This window comes from Dermacentor andersoni, chromosome 2, assembly GCF_023375885.2.
Source record: "Dermacentor andersoni chromosome 2, qqDerAnde1_hic_scaffold, whole genome shotgun sequence".
In the NCBI taxonomy this organism is placed as follows: Eukaryota; Metazoa; Arthropoda; class Arachnida; order Ixodida; family Ixodidae; genus Dermacentor; species Dermacentor andersoni.
In genome coordinates this window covers 56041075-56058686 of record NC_092815.1, presented here as the reverse complement: position 1 = coordinate 56058686, position 17612 = coordinate 56041075, and positions in this window count along the sequence as shown.

The window sequence follows — 17612 nt, the reverse complement described above, 5'->3', positions numbered from 1 at the left end:
CGATCGCCCGCCTCTACGGCACCGACCTCATCCCGCCTACCGCGGTCGCCGGCGTGCTCTCCGCAACACAGCAGGGGCCGCCGCTGGAGCCGTGTCCGCTGCCCATGATGATAATGGCTACGGCGTCACTGCATGATGTAACGATTCATCACAACGTCGGAATAAAATGATGCAGTCATTTCATCAACGGGCCATCAGAATGGGAATACCCTTAAAGTATATTTAAAGATTGAGAAAGATAGCTGATTTCTTAATAATCTTCTTCCTTTATCGGCTGCGGTGGTTGCATTTCGATGAAGGCATAATTCGAGAACGCCAGCGTTCTACTCGCGTGCAACGATGTTTCCGCGCGTCCCACGTTCATTCCATTCCTTTCACTTTACGGCGTCCTGCGCAGTTTCGTGCAGGCACCACTGTCTCGTAAAGAATTAAAACAAATCGATATCACCGCTCGATTCTGAAACAGTTCAACTAGAGGACTTTGTCGCGGTGGCAACACGTGTGACTCCTGCATCACTCCTTGGCCAGTGGTGTAGCCAGCAATATATTTTTTTTTTTTTTTCTGGCGGAGAACGTACTTGAGAGATGGGGGCGAAGGAAAGGCTGGGCAGGCCGCATACTAACACAAATTCCGGAGGGAGGTACGTGCCCGATGTGCCTTCCGTTCCTGGCTACGCCACTGCTCCTGGCATCATTAGAGTAACCAATGGACCTGGGTCAGTGATGTTGCGTACTTCACGGAATAATTCCCATTTCTAGACACGACGAATATCTCATTCCGACACTTTTCCCGCGTGATTATTAAAAAAAATCGCCGTGAATTTCCCCTGAAATACATACATCCACAGAGATAACGTTTTAAAATGTAAATTATCGAGTGTACCATCAAAAGCCAACAAACAAAGACACCAAGAAAAACATAGGGGAAATTACTTGTACTTACTAATTGAAATAAAGAAATTATAAATTAATGGCAATGAAAGTGGATGAAGAAACAACTTTCCGCAGGTGGGGGGAACGGTCCCAGGTCTTCGCATTGCGCGTGCGATGAGCTGCGGCAAGTTGTTTTTTCATCCACTTTCATTGGCATTAATTTATCAGTTCTTCAATTCAATTAGTAAGTACAAGTAATTTCCCCTATGTTGCTCTTGGTGTCTTTGTTTGTTGGCTTCTCATGACACGATTAACAAAAAATCGGGCCCCTCGGTTAATCCCCATTCTTCCCGAACTTATCGACCGTGTTATTCAACGAAACTCGCGTTGAGAAACATGGCACGGTGTATTCGACGTTACTGTTCTATTCCGGACATGTCGTCCGCTTAGTCGGAGCTTTAGCGTAAACTACAACTGGCACCCTGCAGCTAGCTTCTGAGCGAGTTTAACTTATCAAATATTGACGTACTAGAGTGCGGTTCACGTTTAGTCGTACGAAACAGTAGCCCGGCTGTTAAACATTGCAGACTCACTCGCCGCGGTTGCTTAGTGGCTGTGGTGTGGGCTGCTAAGCACAAGGTGACGGGATCAAATCCCGGCCACGCCGGACGCATTTCGATGGGGGCGAAATGCGGAAACACCTGTGTACTTAGATTTAGGTGCACGTCAGAGAACTCCAGGGAGTCGAAATTATTCCGTAGTCCCACACGGCGACGTGCCTCATAATCAGGTCGTGGTATTGGCACGCAAAACCCCATAATTAAAGAAAAAAAACATTGCAGACTATGAGGACGTGGAACTGAATGACTCGAATGTAAGCCCCTGCACTGACAATGACGTGCTCTGGATCAATGTTGTGTCGTTCAGTGGTGTAATCTTAATATTTACTCAACCAATCTTAATATTTCATATCGCAAAGATTCCCCTTCTTTCAAAGTTATGGCCGAAAATCATCAGAAAGGGGGAATATTCCCTGCACGGAACATCACTGGCCTCTGTGCAACTATAGCGGCAGCGACACTGTCATCGACTGTGGAAACCGTCCTCCAGTTGGCGCCACTGCGGCCACAAGGTTTGTGCAGCCATGGCTGCGGCAGCGGCCCTGTGCGCCCGGCTTATGGCCGGGCAGCTGCTGCTGCTGCTGCACGCCGTCGCGGCTGCTGGTCCCGCCGGGACCGAGCGGCCCTCGCTGCTGGCGGCGCAGAAGCACCGGTTTGTTCTGCCAATCAGCCGCGCCGCCGCCGACAACCAGAGCAGCGACGTGCTCAACCTATACGATAATGTGTCCCGCCTGATACTCGAAGAGCAGGCAAGTTTACGATGCTCCCTTCTGCTGAAACGACGCTGTAGAACAGCTGCCGCGCACGGCCGACTCGAGTAAGCATACGGCCCACGGCAAGGCGCGCGCGCTACTATACAACCGCACGCACGAGCCTCTTGGAAAGTGCACACGTTACTGCGATAGCAACTATATGGACAACCCGAGAGAGCTTTTGCCGTCGCCGTTGGCGTGATGTTCCGTATATGTTTTGGTATATGCCGCGTGCGCCAAGCTATATTACACGCGGTATGTGCTGGTTACATTGCCACGCCATTGTTTCACTAAAGTTGCTCATGCCAGGTCTTACATTCTTGGCAAAATTTATTCCTCAGAAGTTTGAGAATGCCAGCCCACAAACAAATGTCACGAAACAGAACACCGACAGCGCATGACTTTTATCTTAAATGCGAAACATTAGCAGAGCTGAAACCTAAAGATGTAAATTATATGGCGCGGGTGCGCCCCACCTCCGGGATCGGCCCCAGGAACGAGGTTTGAAACACACCCGATACGGAAAAGGGGTGGTAAGGTCGCTGAGAAGGACGTTGGCTTCAATTACTAAACATATATGTAATTGTCCGATGGCAGGACACAGAGGACCCCTTGCACAACAGCTCGTTTTTATTTGGTCAACTTACATTTACTTCAATTCTTACTGTCACTACAGCTACGAGTATTGCACTTCGTGTAATATTCCAACATGTTTCTATCGCATTCACTTTCGTCCTTATGGCGAAACTGTGATATTTTTCTGTACACACCTTGTCAATAGTTCCGAAGCCAGTGCCTGTGTGACAAGCTTATTTAGCTGTCTTCGAATGTGTATTGAATTTTTGAGTGCCAAACCTCCAGAGGGAGAAAGAAGAACTGTGCTTCTTACTCTCCTAAGCTCTATCTGGTTCCATAGTGCAAGGCGTGTCGAAAGAACCCTATCGTGTCACGCGACAGATCCTGTCACTCGCAGAGTGATCGCAGAGTAAGGAACCAGCTAGGAGTGGCTTCGAAACTTTCTGAATCCCCTGGATCATATCCTGCTGCTCTTTTGCAGCGATTTTCGCAATAGTTCGGAAGAGTCGCCATGAATCGCTTGCGCGATGCCACTCGTGATGACGTCGCAAACTTCCGTCAAACCTATAGAATAGGTTTGGCGGAATCAGTATATAGAATCGCTATAGTTGTAATGCGAAACCCGTTTGTAATGAACGACAAGGTGCGTGGAAATTAGCGTGTCGTGGCACATTTCTGTTTATCGTAAATTGCTTTGTTCTTGTGATAATAATGACCGCTAGGACCGGTCACCATATTTATTGCGGGAGTATGATCTGTTCCACTTATCTGATTGTATTCTTGGTGTTTAGCGCCCGGGTCTCACGAGATGCGCTATTGCACATATCAATATCTTTTTTCGGAGAAGTAGCTTAATGTAAAATAATAAATGGTAGATTGTTCCTGCACAATTTGTTTGGCATTCAGTAAAATTATTCAGGAAGTTTTAAGAACTGGCTTGTCTGCCATTTTCCAGTGGGTGGCGGTACGGGCTATACATTTGGTATATCCGATATATACAGGGTCCTTCGTGTTTGGGTAAAACGCGATTAATTCCCGAGTTTTGCGCCCCGAACAAAATTTATTAAAATCCGGTTATACCCGACTTCTCTCCTAGTTTGCTCTTTCGCAAAGGTAATAAAAAATGCTGGTGTTACAAAACTAATAAACGCTGCCTACCTTTTGTGAGCAAGTAGTCAAGATATACCATATTGATAGTATTATTAATATGTGAATATAGTGTATGTCTCGTTATCTCTAACACTCGAGCGATTCTCGCTAACTTCTGTAGTTGGCAATGTCAATAGATGTGCCCTTAGATTACTTCTGTAAAATTTGACGGTCTTAAACGGTGTACCCTTACATTGTGTATGTCGCCATTCATTCCGATAGCTAAATTAAAAAAATTAGATTATGGGGTTTTACGTGCCAAAATTACTTTCTGATTATGAGGCACACCGTAGCGGGGGATTCCGTTATAATTTGGACCACCTGGGGTTCTTTAACGTGCACCTAAATCTAAGTACACGGGTGTTTTCGCATTTCGCCCCCATCGAAATGCGCCCGCCGTGGCCGGGATTCGATCCCGCGATCTCGTGCTTAGCAGCCCAACACTATAGCCATTAAGCAACCACGGCGGGTCATTCCGATAGTGTATATTGCGTTCCGCTAACTATTATGTAACGTCACCTCGTTTTATGTACCTTAGTATACGTCTTATATAATAGTTATCTCTTTCCATTCCTCGTAATGCTTCCACTTATGAACATATATGTTGTATAACCCCCACCCCCCTCGCACAGTACTCCTGCTGGAGCCTGTGAGGTTTTTTGAATATATATATATATATATATAGCGCCGGCCAGCGTTACGTGAACGAAAGCTTGTTCCTTATTTAATAGCCGCGTTTACGGAATTGGGCCAGTGACGTATCGCATCGCATTTCCTGCACGTCGCATACATGTAACTCGGTAACGCTCTGTAGGAAGCAAACTATCACAGCACTGACGTAGGTCTACATTTGTGAACGGTAGCTGTGACGTTGAGAGGATGTTTAACTACGTTCAAACAGTCTTCTAGTTCGTAGTCTATAATTTTCGTGCAAAGACGTATACTGGCAACCAGTAATGCGAGACGACAACAGACGAGGACGAGAGGCCCGATGGGTCTAGGCTGAACACAGAAATGCTTCCGATACGTGTGATAACGTACGACGGCAATTAAGCGCTTGTGGAATAAGGGAAAACATTACACATCCTTCGAAGCACGCCCGCATGCATTACATTTCTTTTTCTTTGTTATAAAAGTGCAAACAGTGTAAAGAAAAGATCACCAAACCCATCTGTACGTGTTGTTCTTATTATAATGTCATTTATTTTAAATTATTGATCATGTCTGACAAGGGGAGGTAATTTGTAGAGCTTGTCTCAGGATTTGCCAGCAGCTCTCTTTGCTATTGCATATTCCACCAAGCATTGCCTTTCTCCGAGTGAGTTTGCTCGTTTAAGTGTAACGTTTGTGTTCAAAAGAAAAAAAAAAGAAGACATTGCTTGTGTTAATCGTTTGTAAAAGTTACTCGAAAAAATCCCGATATTTGAACCGCCAGTAAAAAGAAACGATTTATTCCTCGTTTTCCTGCCAGACGATAATACCCCCGGTGTCGCGCCGGGTTTCCTTTTTAAAAAAGAACACCCGATTTCTGCCCCCCAAATTAAAAAAAAAACATAAATCCCGCAAATGAAGGACCCAGGTATATACTGTATGCTGGTGTACGTACAACGCATGAACCACATGTTTCGGCGATAAATTTGTTATCGATCGATATGGAATCGGCCTTTTTCGCTTTTAGCTTATGCTATAGTTGGTTAAATGAATTTCATTACTAATACCAGAGTCCTTCCATGGAAGGACTCTGGTAATACGAAGGACCGTGGTAATACTTTAGGAAACTGGGCTCCTGAATTAAACACTATTTTCCCGGCAGCACGTTTTTCGCCTAAGTGAAGGTCAGAAATTGGGCGAAAATCGCAAAGGGTATCTCTAAATTGACCAAATTTGAGTAAAATACTGCTAAGTAATAAGCACGAATAGTGCTCAAGACGTGTCCATTTAGTGGCAGTCCTGAGACTCACCATTTTGAAGATAGACGTCCCTAAAAATCATTGGCATTTCACATACTTTTGGCAATCGACATAACGGCATTCCATTTAATTTTATCCAACATTATTTATAGAGGGCTTTGTGGAAAACACGAGGAGCCCCAAATGGTATTCGCACCGCATTTGGGGAAACGATATCTGGAAACTGGCGCTGTTCTTGAGATTGCGTCTTCACACACTTTGAGCACACGCGAATTCACATCGGCTTCTATTCCGCCATTACCTCAGCACCTTACATTTAGTAATGAATGTAAATTACCGCATTGCAGTTAATAAGGCACTTATTGGATATTTTTGCGTTTCCTGTCGCTCACATACCGCTAACATGGCGTTGCAGGGAAAACGACCACTTTCGTATACGTCTCGCTGCATTGTATTCAAGAATTTGCGAATGTCTGACGCTGACACCCCAGTTGATTGGTGTTTCCGGTTAGCCACCCTTGCATCATATAGCCTTTGCGGGTAACGATAAACTCACACGGGACCGCTTCTCCGAGCAGGACGCCAAGGTCAGGGCCGCCCTACGCGATTCCTTGCGAGAGGCCACGCTCGAGAACATCGAGAACTTCGTGGGGCCCGGCAGAGACGTCGAGAGGCGTGCCAAGATGCGCCAACTCGGGTTCGGCTCGGTCTCGGACGGCTTATACGTCGCCCAGCGCTATGTCCTGGTCGGCATCATCGCCGTCGTCGTCACCGTGTCTCTAGTCGTGCTCGTGTACTGGTTCGTCGCGCACGTCATCAGGGGCGCCATGCGACGCAGCCCGTCCGACATCGGTCTCACCGAGCTGGAGGACCTCGACGTCTATTCGACCGACGACGACGGCTCTTCGGCCGGTCGCTACAACCGAGCCAGGAAAATCGCCCTTGCTCCGCGAAATGCGCTCCTCGGCTACAGGCTACTGCCGTGATCGAAACCGAGCAGTGGCCAATGTTCATGAACTGGGTTACTGCGTGCGTCATGAAAGAGGTCCCGACGCGAGATTACTGCGCCAGTTGGGTTGTCGGCATTGTTTGTCAACCGTTACTTGTGAGACGCCAATTGTTTTATACATCTAACGTCCCGCAGCCGCTGAGCATTAAATATGTGAGCGGTTCGGCGGTTGCTATGACGGTCTAAAAGGTGAGTAATAGTTCTTTATTTATAACTGTTGTTTTCTTTCGGCTAAACTGCGTTCTCAACTCGTCCTCACGACGTAAGGCCGTCCTCCGTGTCTCACGCGAAGACTCACAATTTCACTTTACCCTGACCATATATATATATATATTCAGATGGCTGCGGAATACAAAAACCCACGTCTGTTTGGGTATCGCCATAAAAGAATACCTACACTATACGGTGGCGCTGTCGATGTCCCATAATGCAGCTTCGGAACTTCAGGGAACGCTACAAAGGAACAGTAAATCAGCTTAGACTCGCACAGTATTCTTTCAAAACAAGCATGGTCAGCCGGCACGTCGCTATGACGTCACGGATTTCAAGATATATCCTGGTATTTCGGCTGTTGTCGTTCAGTAAACGTTCTCGAAGCTAAGATCGCTTGTTGGCTCCTTTAGAATACATTGTATAGTCCATATATTTACAGATAAAAATTGTCTAGGCTCAAGCAGGCGTAGTCAAGATCAATGACGTTATGATCGCCACCTGCATTCGCTTCTTGCATCTTTTCTGTCCTCTCTCAGTAAAGGTATCCTCTTATTTTCTGTTCTTCAGAAGCGTAGTTTACTAGTACAGCTCAACTTGGCTTTGGGCAGTGCAAAAAAGACAAGCGCCGTGCGTAAATCACGCCGTGGCTATCGATGTCTGCGAAGTAGTGTACCGGCGTATACGCCACGAAAACTGCAAGTTAAAATGAAAGTCATTGAGCACTTCTCGAAAAAGCCACTTTGGCCGCCAGCAGCGGCGACGTCACGGGAAAGTGCCTACGCATCACGTTACTTGCAGCGCTGCAACGTGAGACGGAGCGTTCAGAACATGGGCCGGAAATGCCCCGAACCCCGCTACGCAAAGAAGGGAGAGAAAATTGAGGAAGCGGAGATCGTGGCGTATAATGTCACCAGGGTCCTATAGAAATGTCCCTTGCTCGCGCGGCTCCAGGTGAATATACCCTCTTCTGCGGGGAGAGTAACTCGCATTATCACATCGCATCATATTTTATCTCTCTTAATTCTTGCGGTAGAACGCTTCCTGGACAACGTTTTACATTTCACCAACGCATAAGAAAGTTTCCGACGGATCCTGTTCAGGGGAAACCCAGTCATTGTCAAATGTAACTCGCATTTTCCAGTGATATTGTAACGCGAGCTATTCATTTTCCCCGTTATCGTAAACAGTGAGTACTAGTGAAACACCGCGTTGTTTGAGCGAACGTTTAGCTATCGCTTCAGTATATGTGCATACAGCACTGCCTAATTTTTTACGGCGGCAGCTATTCCGGGTTTTCTCGACATCATACGTGTCCGTATACGTCCAAATGGGTGTCGGACACATCATGGGCGGATGCAGATGTGAGGAGGAGTGGGGGTCTGCCACGGTGTACGAATACTTCTTACACCGTGGGGTCTGCGTCCCCTATCCCCTCCCGCTCTATGTTTGACGACTCCCCCACCATCCCGCTAGGGGCTATACAGTGGATCCGCCCCTGTTCTCCGTAGCATTGTCACGTGTGTCAATATAATTACTTCATGTCTCTTCGTGGACGTCTTCTAAATGTTTCTTATAGACCCCTTTTAGAGGAGCCGTTTGCTCCAGAGGAACGACACCTTCGGCGGTATAAACGCACGTTGCCTCAGCGAAAGCGCACGATCACGAAACCATTACCGTTCAGCCCTGCTCCTATTCGCTCAGCTGTCAGAAATGTAACTAGGTGTTTGCTAACGCACTGTCCTCCATTCATGCTGCAATATACGCAACAGTAAAGGGAAGACGTGTGCATTATAGTTGGCTGCAAAAATAAGTGACTTGCATATTAGGGATTGGAATGGAATGTGTGGCCAAGTTCACAGACCGCTGCTCCACAAGGACTGCCGGTGTTGCCGGCCCTTCGCAATGCACTGCTTTTCTCTGGGATAAAAAAAAATCCCTCGTGTGCTAGCATTGTATCGCTAACCTCCAAAGAAAGGAATTCAACGCCGGAACGTCGGCAAGAGTATTTACCGCTCGTCATACAGTGACAAAGGGAGCAGCGCCGCTTCCTGGTAGAGGGTTTCTTGCACGTTATCTACACGCATACGCCTCAAATGACACTCAAACACGTTCACCCTATCGCCCACATATCAAGAATAAGTGAATGGGCGCACACTCGAATTAGTGCGCCGAAGCACGGGTGACGGCGACTACACCGACAGTACGCGAATGCTCGAAGCTGAACGTTGCGTGACGGTCCACAGAGTAGGCAAGTGGCTAGCAATAATGGGTCTTTGCTACAAAATATTAAAAATTACAGAACATCTATGTTCCAAGCCTCGTGCGCAGCAAGACCGAATCTCTCGCAACTGAGCTCACCCGCGAGCGATTAGGCAGAAAAGAGAAAATCAGGTATAGTGACCGAACGGAGGAACTTTACTGAGTTAGAAGCATAACAAGCTACGGCTTCGATATGTTTGCCAAATAAAGAACGCAGTGCAAAACACACTAATCCTGATTGAATTCATAAATGGAAAGTTTGGGCACCTTGGAATACATTTCTAGCCCCACTTTTAGCACGAGCACCGCATCGCTGCTCGTGCCTTTTGGGCAAGGCGTAATGAACTCCTAAAGCGCTCACATATCCTCTGTAGCTGTGGCCAAAGCTTCGTGTGGTCCCCTCGCTCACCATCTACTATATTCGTCGAAAAAGAGGTTTGCTGAACCGCATCGGGGCGTCATGCACGTCCATCGTAAACACGGAGGCAGCTAAGGCAACCAGTGTTGCGGAGTGCACTCTGGAATTGGAATGACTCCGGAATCATTCCACATACGCGCGACCACGGAATAGAATGAAAATAGAATGGCGACAACGCTTGGAGGAATGGAATCTGAATGGAATTAAGCGCAGTTTGCCCGGAATGGAATTACGTCTCTTTCCGAAAATAGAGCGCTTTTTCGCCTACGTGCTGTGTTCTGACAAAATATGCTGAAGAACCCGCCAGCCCACGTTCAAACATTAGTAAGTCAGAGCCTCGAATTCAACAATAAAGCAGTATTTTTAAAATGGCTTGGCTGACTAAAAGCACGGTACATTTACAAGCAACGCGCCTACTACAATTCTGTCCTTATACTGAGTTGCTCCGAAGTTTGTCTCGATTCTTCGCGTAACCGCGGTTCTATGCCGTTGATATCCGTCGTGTAGAACTACGGCGGCGACATAATGCCCATGAAACGGAAAAAGCGGCAGGAGATGGACTACCAGTCGATTTAATCAAAGATGGTGGATACCTAATGCTTGAAAAACTAGCGGCCCTTTATTCCAACTGTCTATCGACTTCAAGGGTCCCAGAGAACTGGAAGAATGTCAACATTATACTAATCCACAAAAAGGGAGACGTTAAAGAATTGAAAAATTATAGGTCCGTTAGCTTACTTCCAATATTATATAAAATATTCACCAAGATAATCTCCAATAGAATAAGGGCAACACTGGACTTTAGTCAACTAAATGAACAGGCAGGTTTCAGGAAGGGATACTCTACAATAGATCACATCCATGTCATCAATCAGGTAATCGAGAAATCCACAGAGTACAATCAGCCTCTCTACCTGGCTTTCATAGATTACGAAAAGGCACTTGATTCAGTCGAGATACCAGCAGTCATAGAGGCACTACGTAACCAAGAAGTATAGGACGCTTACCTAAATATCTTGGAAAATATCTGCAAAGGTTCCACAGTTACCTTTATTCTCCACAAGAAAAGTAGGAAGATACTTATTAAGAAAGAGGTCATATAAGGAGACAAAATCTCTCCAATGCTATTCACTGCGTGCTTGGAAGAAGTATTCAAGCTATTAAACTGAGAAGGCTTAGGAGTCAGGATCAACGGCGAATATCTCGGCAACCTTCGATCTGTAGATGACGTTGTCCTGTTCAGCAACACTGGGGACGAGTTACAACAAATGGTTGAAGACATAAACAGAGAGAGTATAAGAGTGGGGTTGAAGTTTAATACGCAGAAGACAAAGATAATGATCAATAGCCGGGAAAGGTAACAAGAGTTCAGGATCGCCAGTCAGTCTCTAGAGTCTGTGAAGGAGTATGAAGGAGACCTATAGGTCAATTACTCACAGGGGCCCTGATAATGAGAAGGAAATTTACAGAAAAATAAAGATTGGTTGGAGCGCATTCGGCAGACATTGTCAGATCCTAACTGGAAGCTTACCATTATCATTAAAAATGAAGGCGTACAATCAATGCATTCTACGGGTGCTGACATATGGGACAGAAACTTGGAAACTGACAAAGAAGCTCAGAAACAAGTTAAGGACCGCGCAATGAGCGATGGAACGAAGAATGTTACACATAACGTTAAGAGACAGGAAGAGAGCGGTGTGGATCAGAGAGCAAACAGGGATAGCCAATATTCTTATTGGCATTAAGAGAAAGAAATGGAGCTGGGCAAGTCAATGCGTAGGTTAGATAACCGGTGTACCATTAGGGTTACAGAATGGGTGCCAAGAGAAGGGAAGCGCAGTCGAGGACGGCAGAAGACTAGGTGGGGTGATGAAATTAAGGAATTCACAGGCGCTAGCTGTAATCGGTTGGCGCAAGACAGGGGTAATTGGAGATCGCAGGGAGAAGCCTTTGTCCTGTAGTGGACATAAAATAGGCTGATGATGATGAAATTAATTAATCAGGCAGCCATTACTTCTGTGAGAAATCAAAACATTTAGATAATTAACATAACTACGTAATTATATTTTTATTATTATCATTACGGCTATTTCAATCTACGCATTATAGCCGGTGAGATTGCAAGGTGTATTCTCTCGGAAAGAATTCTCAGGACTGCACCAGTTTCGAGATACTAATATTCAAAGTGGAACGAAAGGGGGTTAACCAATGGGCCCGATTTTAATTAGTCATTTTAATTGTCAATTTTGAAAGAGTCCGACGAAATGCATTGGCGTTCCAGTTACTTTTCTTTTAAGAAAACGCTGTTTTACTCATTGAAGCACAAAAATAACTGGCACACGAATGCATTTCTTTGGACACATTGAAAATTAATATCTCGGAACTGGTGCAGTCCTGAGAATTCGTTCTAAGTGAAAACGCCTTGCGAACTCACCGGCTGTAATTCGTAGATTGAAATAGCTGTAATGGTAATAATCAAAAATGTAATTACGCAATTGTGTTAATTATTTAGGTGTTTTGATTTCTTGTAGAAGTAATGGCTGCCTGATCAATTAATTTAGATCAAGGATTAAAATTGTGCTATCTGCTACAGGCAACTTTTAAAAACTTGGTGCCGCTAAAGAAAGCACTCTGTATATCGAAAGCAGACGCTGCATTTCGTCACTCCTGCTTCTCCTGTGCTTCCGGTACTCACTGTTTTATATAGGTCATAGATACCACAAACACTTGATACTCGTACACATGGAGGAAGCTCGTACAGTTCGTTCTATGACCCATAGAACGAACTCAAGGGTCACGTGTGTCACGAGTATCCTATAAAACTATATGTTATGACCGTATCAATAACGTCTTGGTAAACTGACAGCATCGACAGTTTTCACGTTACGGCTCTTTCCACGCCTTTAGTGATCTAAACATAGGAAACTCAGCTGATTCTGGACGCACGGCATCATCGCAGTGCGTAAAAAGCGCGGCCTCTGAGATTGCGGCATTCCACCGTAAGCACCGCGCCGCAATCTCAGAGGCCGCGCTTTTTAGATTGCGGCGCGATGCTTACGGTGGAATGCCGCAACCTCGAAGGCCATACCCGACCTGACGCACACAACTTTGTCGCACTACGACGTAAGACAATGTTTAGTATGCATATAACGCTTTTGTATAACGTTTTTATGTGTTTATAACTTCTGGCACATTTGTTTCTTATATTTCTTTCGACTGCATAAAAAGAACAGAGCCTTCGAGATTTATTTTTGTAACTCTGAAGAAGCCTTCCTTGAAGGGGGGGGGATGCATTGTGGACAATACATGATGTGCAAATAATTTTTTTTTTCATAATTAATTGTGTGTAACGCGCCAAGTACACATTTTTGTGTCGCCGTGGTGCCCGTGCTTGCCCTGTTTAGGTGATTCGACGGCCTAGCTTGGCAACTATGAGAAGCAGCTGGCGCATGTGAGCAATTTTTCGTCAGCGCTAGTCGGAGCACAGTCAGAGCTACAAAAACAGCTCAGCAAAACTGGAAAAAAACTCGCAACCATGACAACGCGATGGCTCTTTGACGTCTAATTATTGTGTCTGGCCAACTACCCATAGTTATTTCAGCTTTTGCAGCCTTTTTGCCACGGCACCATTGTTCGGGTAAGCACTTGAAAAATTTGTTGTCGCGGTCACCCAAGGAGGATCTGATGCAAACCTAAAGCACCTGTAAATTTGGATGGGCTCTTTGCCGACACAATCCCATGTTCTCATCGTAATTTGATAGCACCGTTAATATTCTGCCCCTTTTAAGTTAATTGTCGTATGTTGTAATGTGCCCATCTAAATGCTTCTTCCGTAGGTGAACGTACTACAAATTGTCCCTTCATGGACGCCACCCTAGAGCGGCATTGCTGAGTCATATCCGTGGCACTGTAGGACGCTGTTGACGAGCAGTCCATATATAAGAGATTTTGTTGTAAGCGTGCATGGAGAGCACTGTTACACTGTACACTAGAGAAAGCTTTCTCGAAACTTGCGGAGTTTGCAAGTCATCCCTCCTTCCTGATCACTGCGAGCGGTTTCTCTGTGAGAACCAAATGGTTGTGTTCGTGCACTCGATTTTCTGATTTCACGGATGAGCCCACCTCCCTCGTACAATGCATTCTCACTGCCTGCCAAACATAAGCTTTCTTCGTTTTCTGTCTTTCTTTTTTATTTTTTTACTTTTCCTTGCGCCGTCACGTGTACGGCAAAATGAAAATGTTTATTTTTAATGACTGTACAGTAGGTAAAGACAGTGAACAACGTTCATTCCGTAAAGCATACTTTTTCTGCGGCTTTCATAACCATCGCTCGTTGGTTTCAAATTACAAAAGTGTAGTCACATGACGGCCCTCCTAGAAGGTTTAAATATTTAAAATGTCACGCTGCTTTTGATGTATGGCTACTTGGACAGTTCAAGTAAAGTATTTGTGCCGGAAATGTTCCATCAACGCATCTTGTCATGATATTTTGCGATTTTGGATAACATGGGACACATTTCTACACAGCTGCTTCCTGGAAGAAAAAGGAACACGCCATGGTTTGCATTCCATGCATTGTCGCTCCGGTTTTGCTGTACATCTGGTACCGGTTCATCCAGCCCATTGTGCTTTCCATCTGGAACCCATGGGCTAAAAAGGAGATCCGCATGGATGCTGCAGGGGATGACTCGGGCAAAGAAAAATCTAATGATGTAAGTTACACCTTGGTATATGTGGCTCAGAGTGCAGACACTGTAATGTTAAATATCGCCAGGCCGACAATTTGTTTGGTTTATAAGAACTTGATGAGGGCTAGTTGATTCATACTTAGAACTGAGGTGAAACAGCGGGAAAAAAGACGAGGACACAAGGAAACAAATACCACAAACAAGTGCTGACTGCCAACTAGAAGTTTACTTGAAATTCACCGGACATTTATACCTCTTTCAGCATAGGCATGCGCACATCAGTCGTAAAAAACATCTGCAAATCAACAACATTTTAATCTTTCTTCCAAAAAATGTGATTTCTTTTTCCGACAAGGCAAGAGAGGGAGTGCTTATACATTTATCTCCTTCCTTTCTTATATGAAAGGCCTCTACTATTTCCCTTTCCTTCTTACCCTTTCCTTTCCCTATGAATTTTGTCTTTTCACATATGGGGGTGCATTGACACTTGTTACGGTGTCCAGCTAAATGACTCCCATAGCCATTCTTTAGGTTAGTGCTGTGCTGACGAGCTCTTTCATTGAAGCGCTGTCCCGTTTGACCTATATAATATTTTCCACAGCTGAGCGGTATTTGATAGATGACGTTGCGCCTGCACTCAGTGAAATGAGTTTTATGATTTGTGGTGCACAGGTGCCTTTCGCGCTTGTTCATGCGATTACATATCGAGGACAACTTAGACGGGGCACTGGAAACCAAATTAGTATTGTGTCTATTGGAAACCTTCTTCAGATTGTGTGACAACTTACACGTGCCATACCTACACAAGTTGTGCATACCTGTGAATGATCAGCAAAACAGTAAACAGACACCTACACAAGGGGAGCAGTGGGTGGGACAAGCTGAACTTCGTTTTTAGTAAATCCAGTGCTCATCCCATCCACTTTATCCGTTGTATAAGTGACCGTTTGCTGGCTTCTAGTTCATTCGCTGGCAAAGTAGAACAGAATGTGGTGAATACATAGACCAGTAAACCACACAGCAAGTTGTGCAATATAGTTGGAGGACTAATAACAGAATGTTTGTGCAAGCAAGCACCAAGCCACAGGAGCAGAGTGTATAGTGGCAGGAATGTTGATGGTAGAATTCTGGTTTTCATCAGTGGAAGGGAACACTGTGGTGAAAGCCACCTTCGTAAAACTGTCATAGAGTTTGATAGAATGCTATGCAAGCTTGATTTTGTGAAGGTGCTGTAGAAATATGTGTTTGTTTATGTAGATGTGCAGAAATGGTCAGAAGGATGCAAGTTGTGATATTCTGTGTGCTACATGGAGCACAAGTGTGTGGCATTACTGTAGAAATTTTCTTGCAAGAAATAACCATAGCAGCAGACCATGTCATGTCTGACTCTATTGGAAGGGAAGTTTTTTTGCATGGCAATATATTTGTTCCTTTAGGGAACTGCTGCTATGGCTAGAAGTACATGTTGCTGGGCTAGTCGGTTCATATTGCTGAGTAGACCATAAAACGATTGCTTTGGCGCAAACAAGGACGGGAGGGAACAAGGGGAGCGCTGACTTTCGACTGTTTATTCTCTATTGTATAACATGCAATATATACATGCAGGCGAATGTGCAACATACAAAACAGCTTCAATTGTACAACACCCTAATCACAGCAGACTATCAAAAAACCTTCTTTCTGCATGCAAAAGCTATGGCTACTATTATATGAAGTGCTTTATTTGTATTGCATAGCCATGGTCAATAGGCAATTATTGCTGATCATTTTTGTTCTTAATGGAAATAGCTATGAACAAGGGTGCAAATTGGCTGTAACATTCACTTTGATAAAATTAACTCCTGCAGATTTATGTTGTCACCCTACCTTCACGTTTGGCTGCATTGCTATAGTAAAAATTATTGTTTTTTAATTAAAGGCTCAGTTTCAGATAATGTGGCAAAGCTGGTGTTACTATTCCTGTTTTCATGATTTGTCAGATACGCTAAGAAGCCTCAAATATTAAGTACTAAGTTAAATTCTCCAATGTTACTAGTGTGGTTCTATGAGTTATTATTTTGTTTAATATATATCATATGAACTGTGCACACTTTTACACAGTTCACCAAATTTGGTGCAACTTCAGCCTGCGTCTCTAAGAGGCATGCAAAATGTTATTTCAGAAAGTTACATAGAGCAGAGGATTTGCTCCTCACATAAGAAATAGAGGAAAAATTGTAGGCAGTAGCTCTTGCACAATGGAGGCTCTTAATTTTTAACAGTCCACCTGCTTTTTGCATATGCATCTTTCTGGCCTTTGTCTGTAAAGTAGTCATTTTGTTTCATTTCTTCAGGTAGGCACGTATAACAGACTTAGCTGCATGTGCACAACAATCACCATCAAGAAGTACGCCTTTTAAGCGAAAGCTTTACTAACCTCGACGAGCCGAGTTTCGCCGTCGCCGCGAATTTGGCCTTCATTTGACCGCAGCTGCGCCGTAGCCTTGGCAACGCATCACGTGACTCGCCGCGCCGAGCTCCGGCGCCGCCGCGAGCACTAACCGCCGGCGGCGGCTTGGCGCATGCGTTCTCCGCAGCTGGGTCGCCGCCAGACCACGTGTTTCGCCGCGCGCCTGGCTAAGAGGAGCGCCGCGTTCGCCTACTCAGCAACTTTTTTTCTTTGTGCGAGCTTGGGCATGGATGAGAGCGAGGCCGGGCCTTAGCCTTGGCAACGGCCCGGCCTTGTATGAGCGTTGAGCGGGAGCTGGAGGCTTTGAGCCGTCGTCGCCAAGCGGCGCCTGACCACCCCGCGGATATCGCCCGGCGAGCGGCTTCACTGGAGAGGGGCCGCAGTGCAACAGGCGTCGCACCGTCGAGATCAGTGTAGCGACCGCGTTCGCGCCCTGTCCGTTTGTGCTTCCACGCTGCGCCTGTTCACGGCGTCTCTTTGCATGTCTAGCACTTGCGCTTTCCCTGTGGCGTCGCACCGTCGAACGATGCGTGTGTACCCAAGCCTAATCACAGTCATGTTTAGCCACCGACCTAGGTACAGCCGTCATACCTTGCCTAACGATGATTGTATGCCCAAGTATAATAATTACACTTAAATCAAAGGTTAACCAAGTGAAGCCAAGACTTAACCAGGCTTCCGCTTTGCATATCC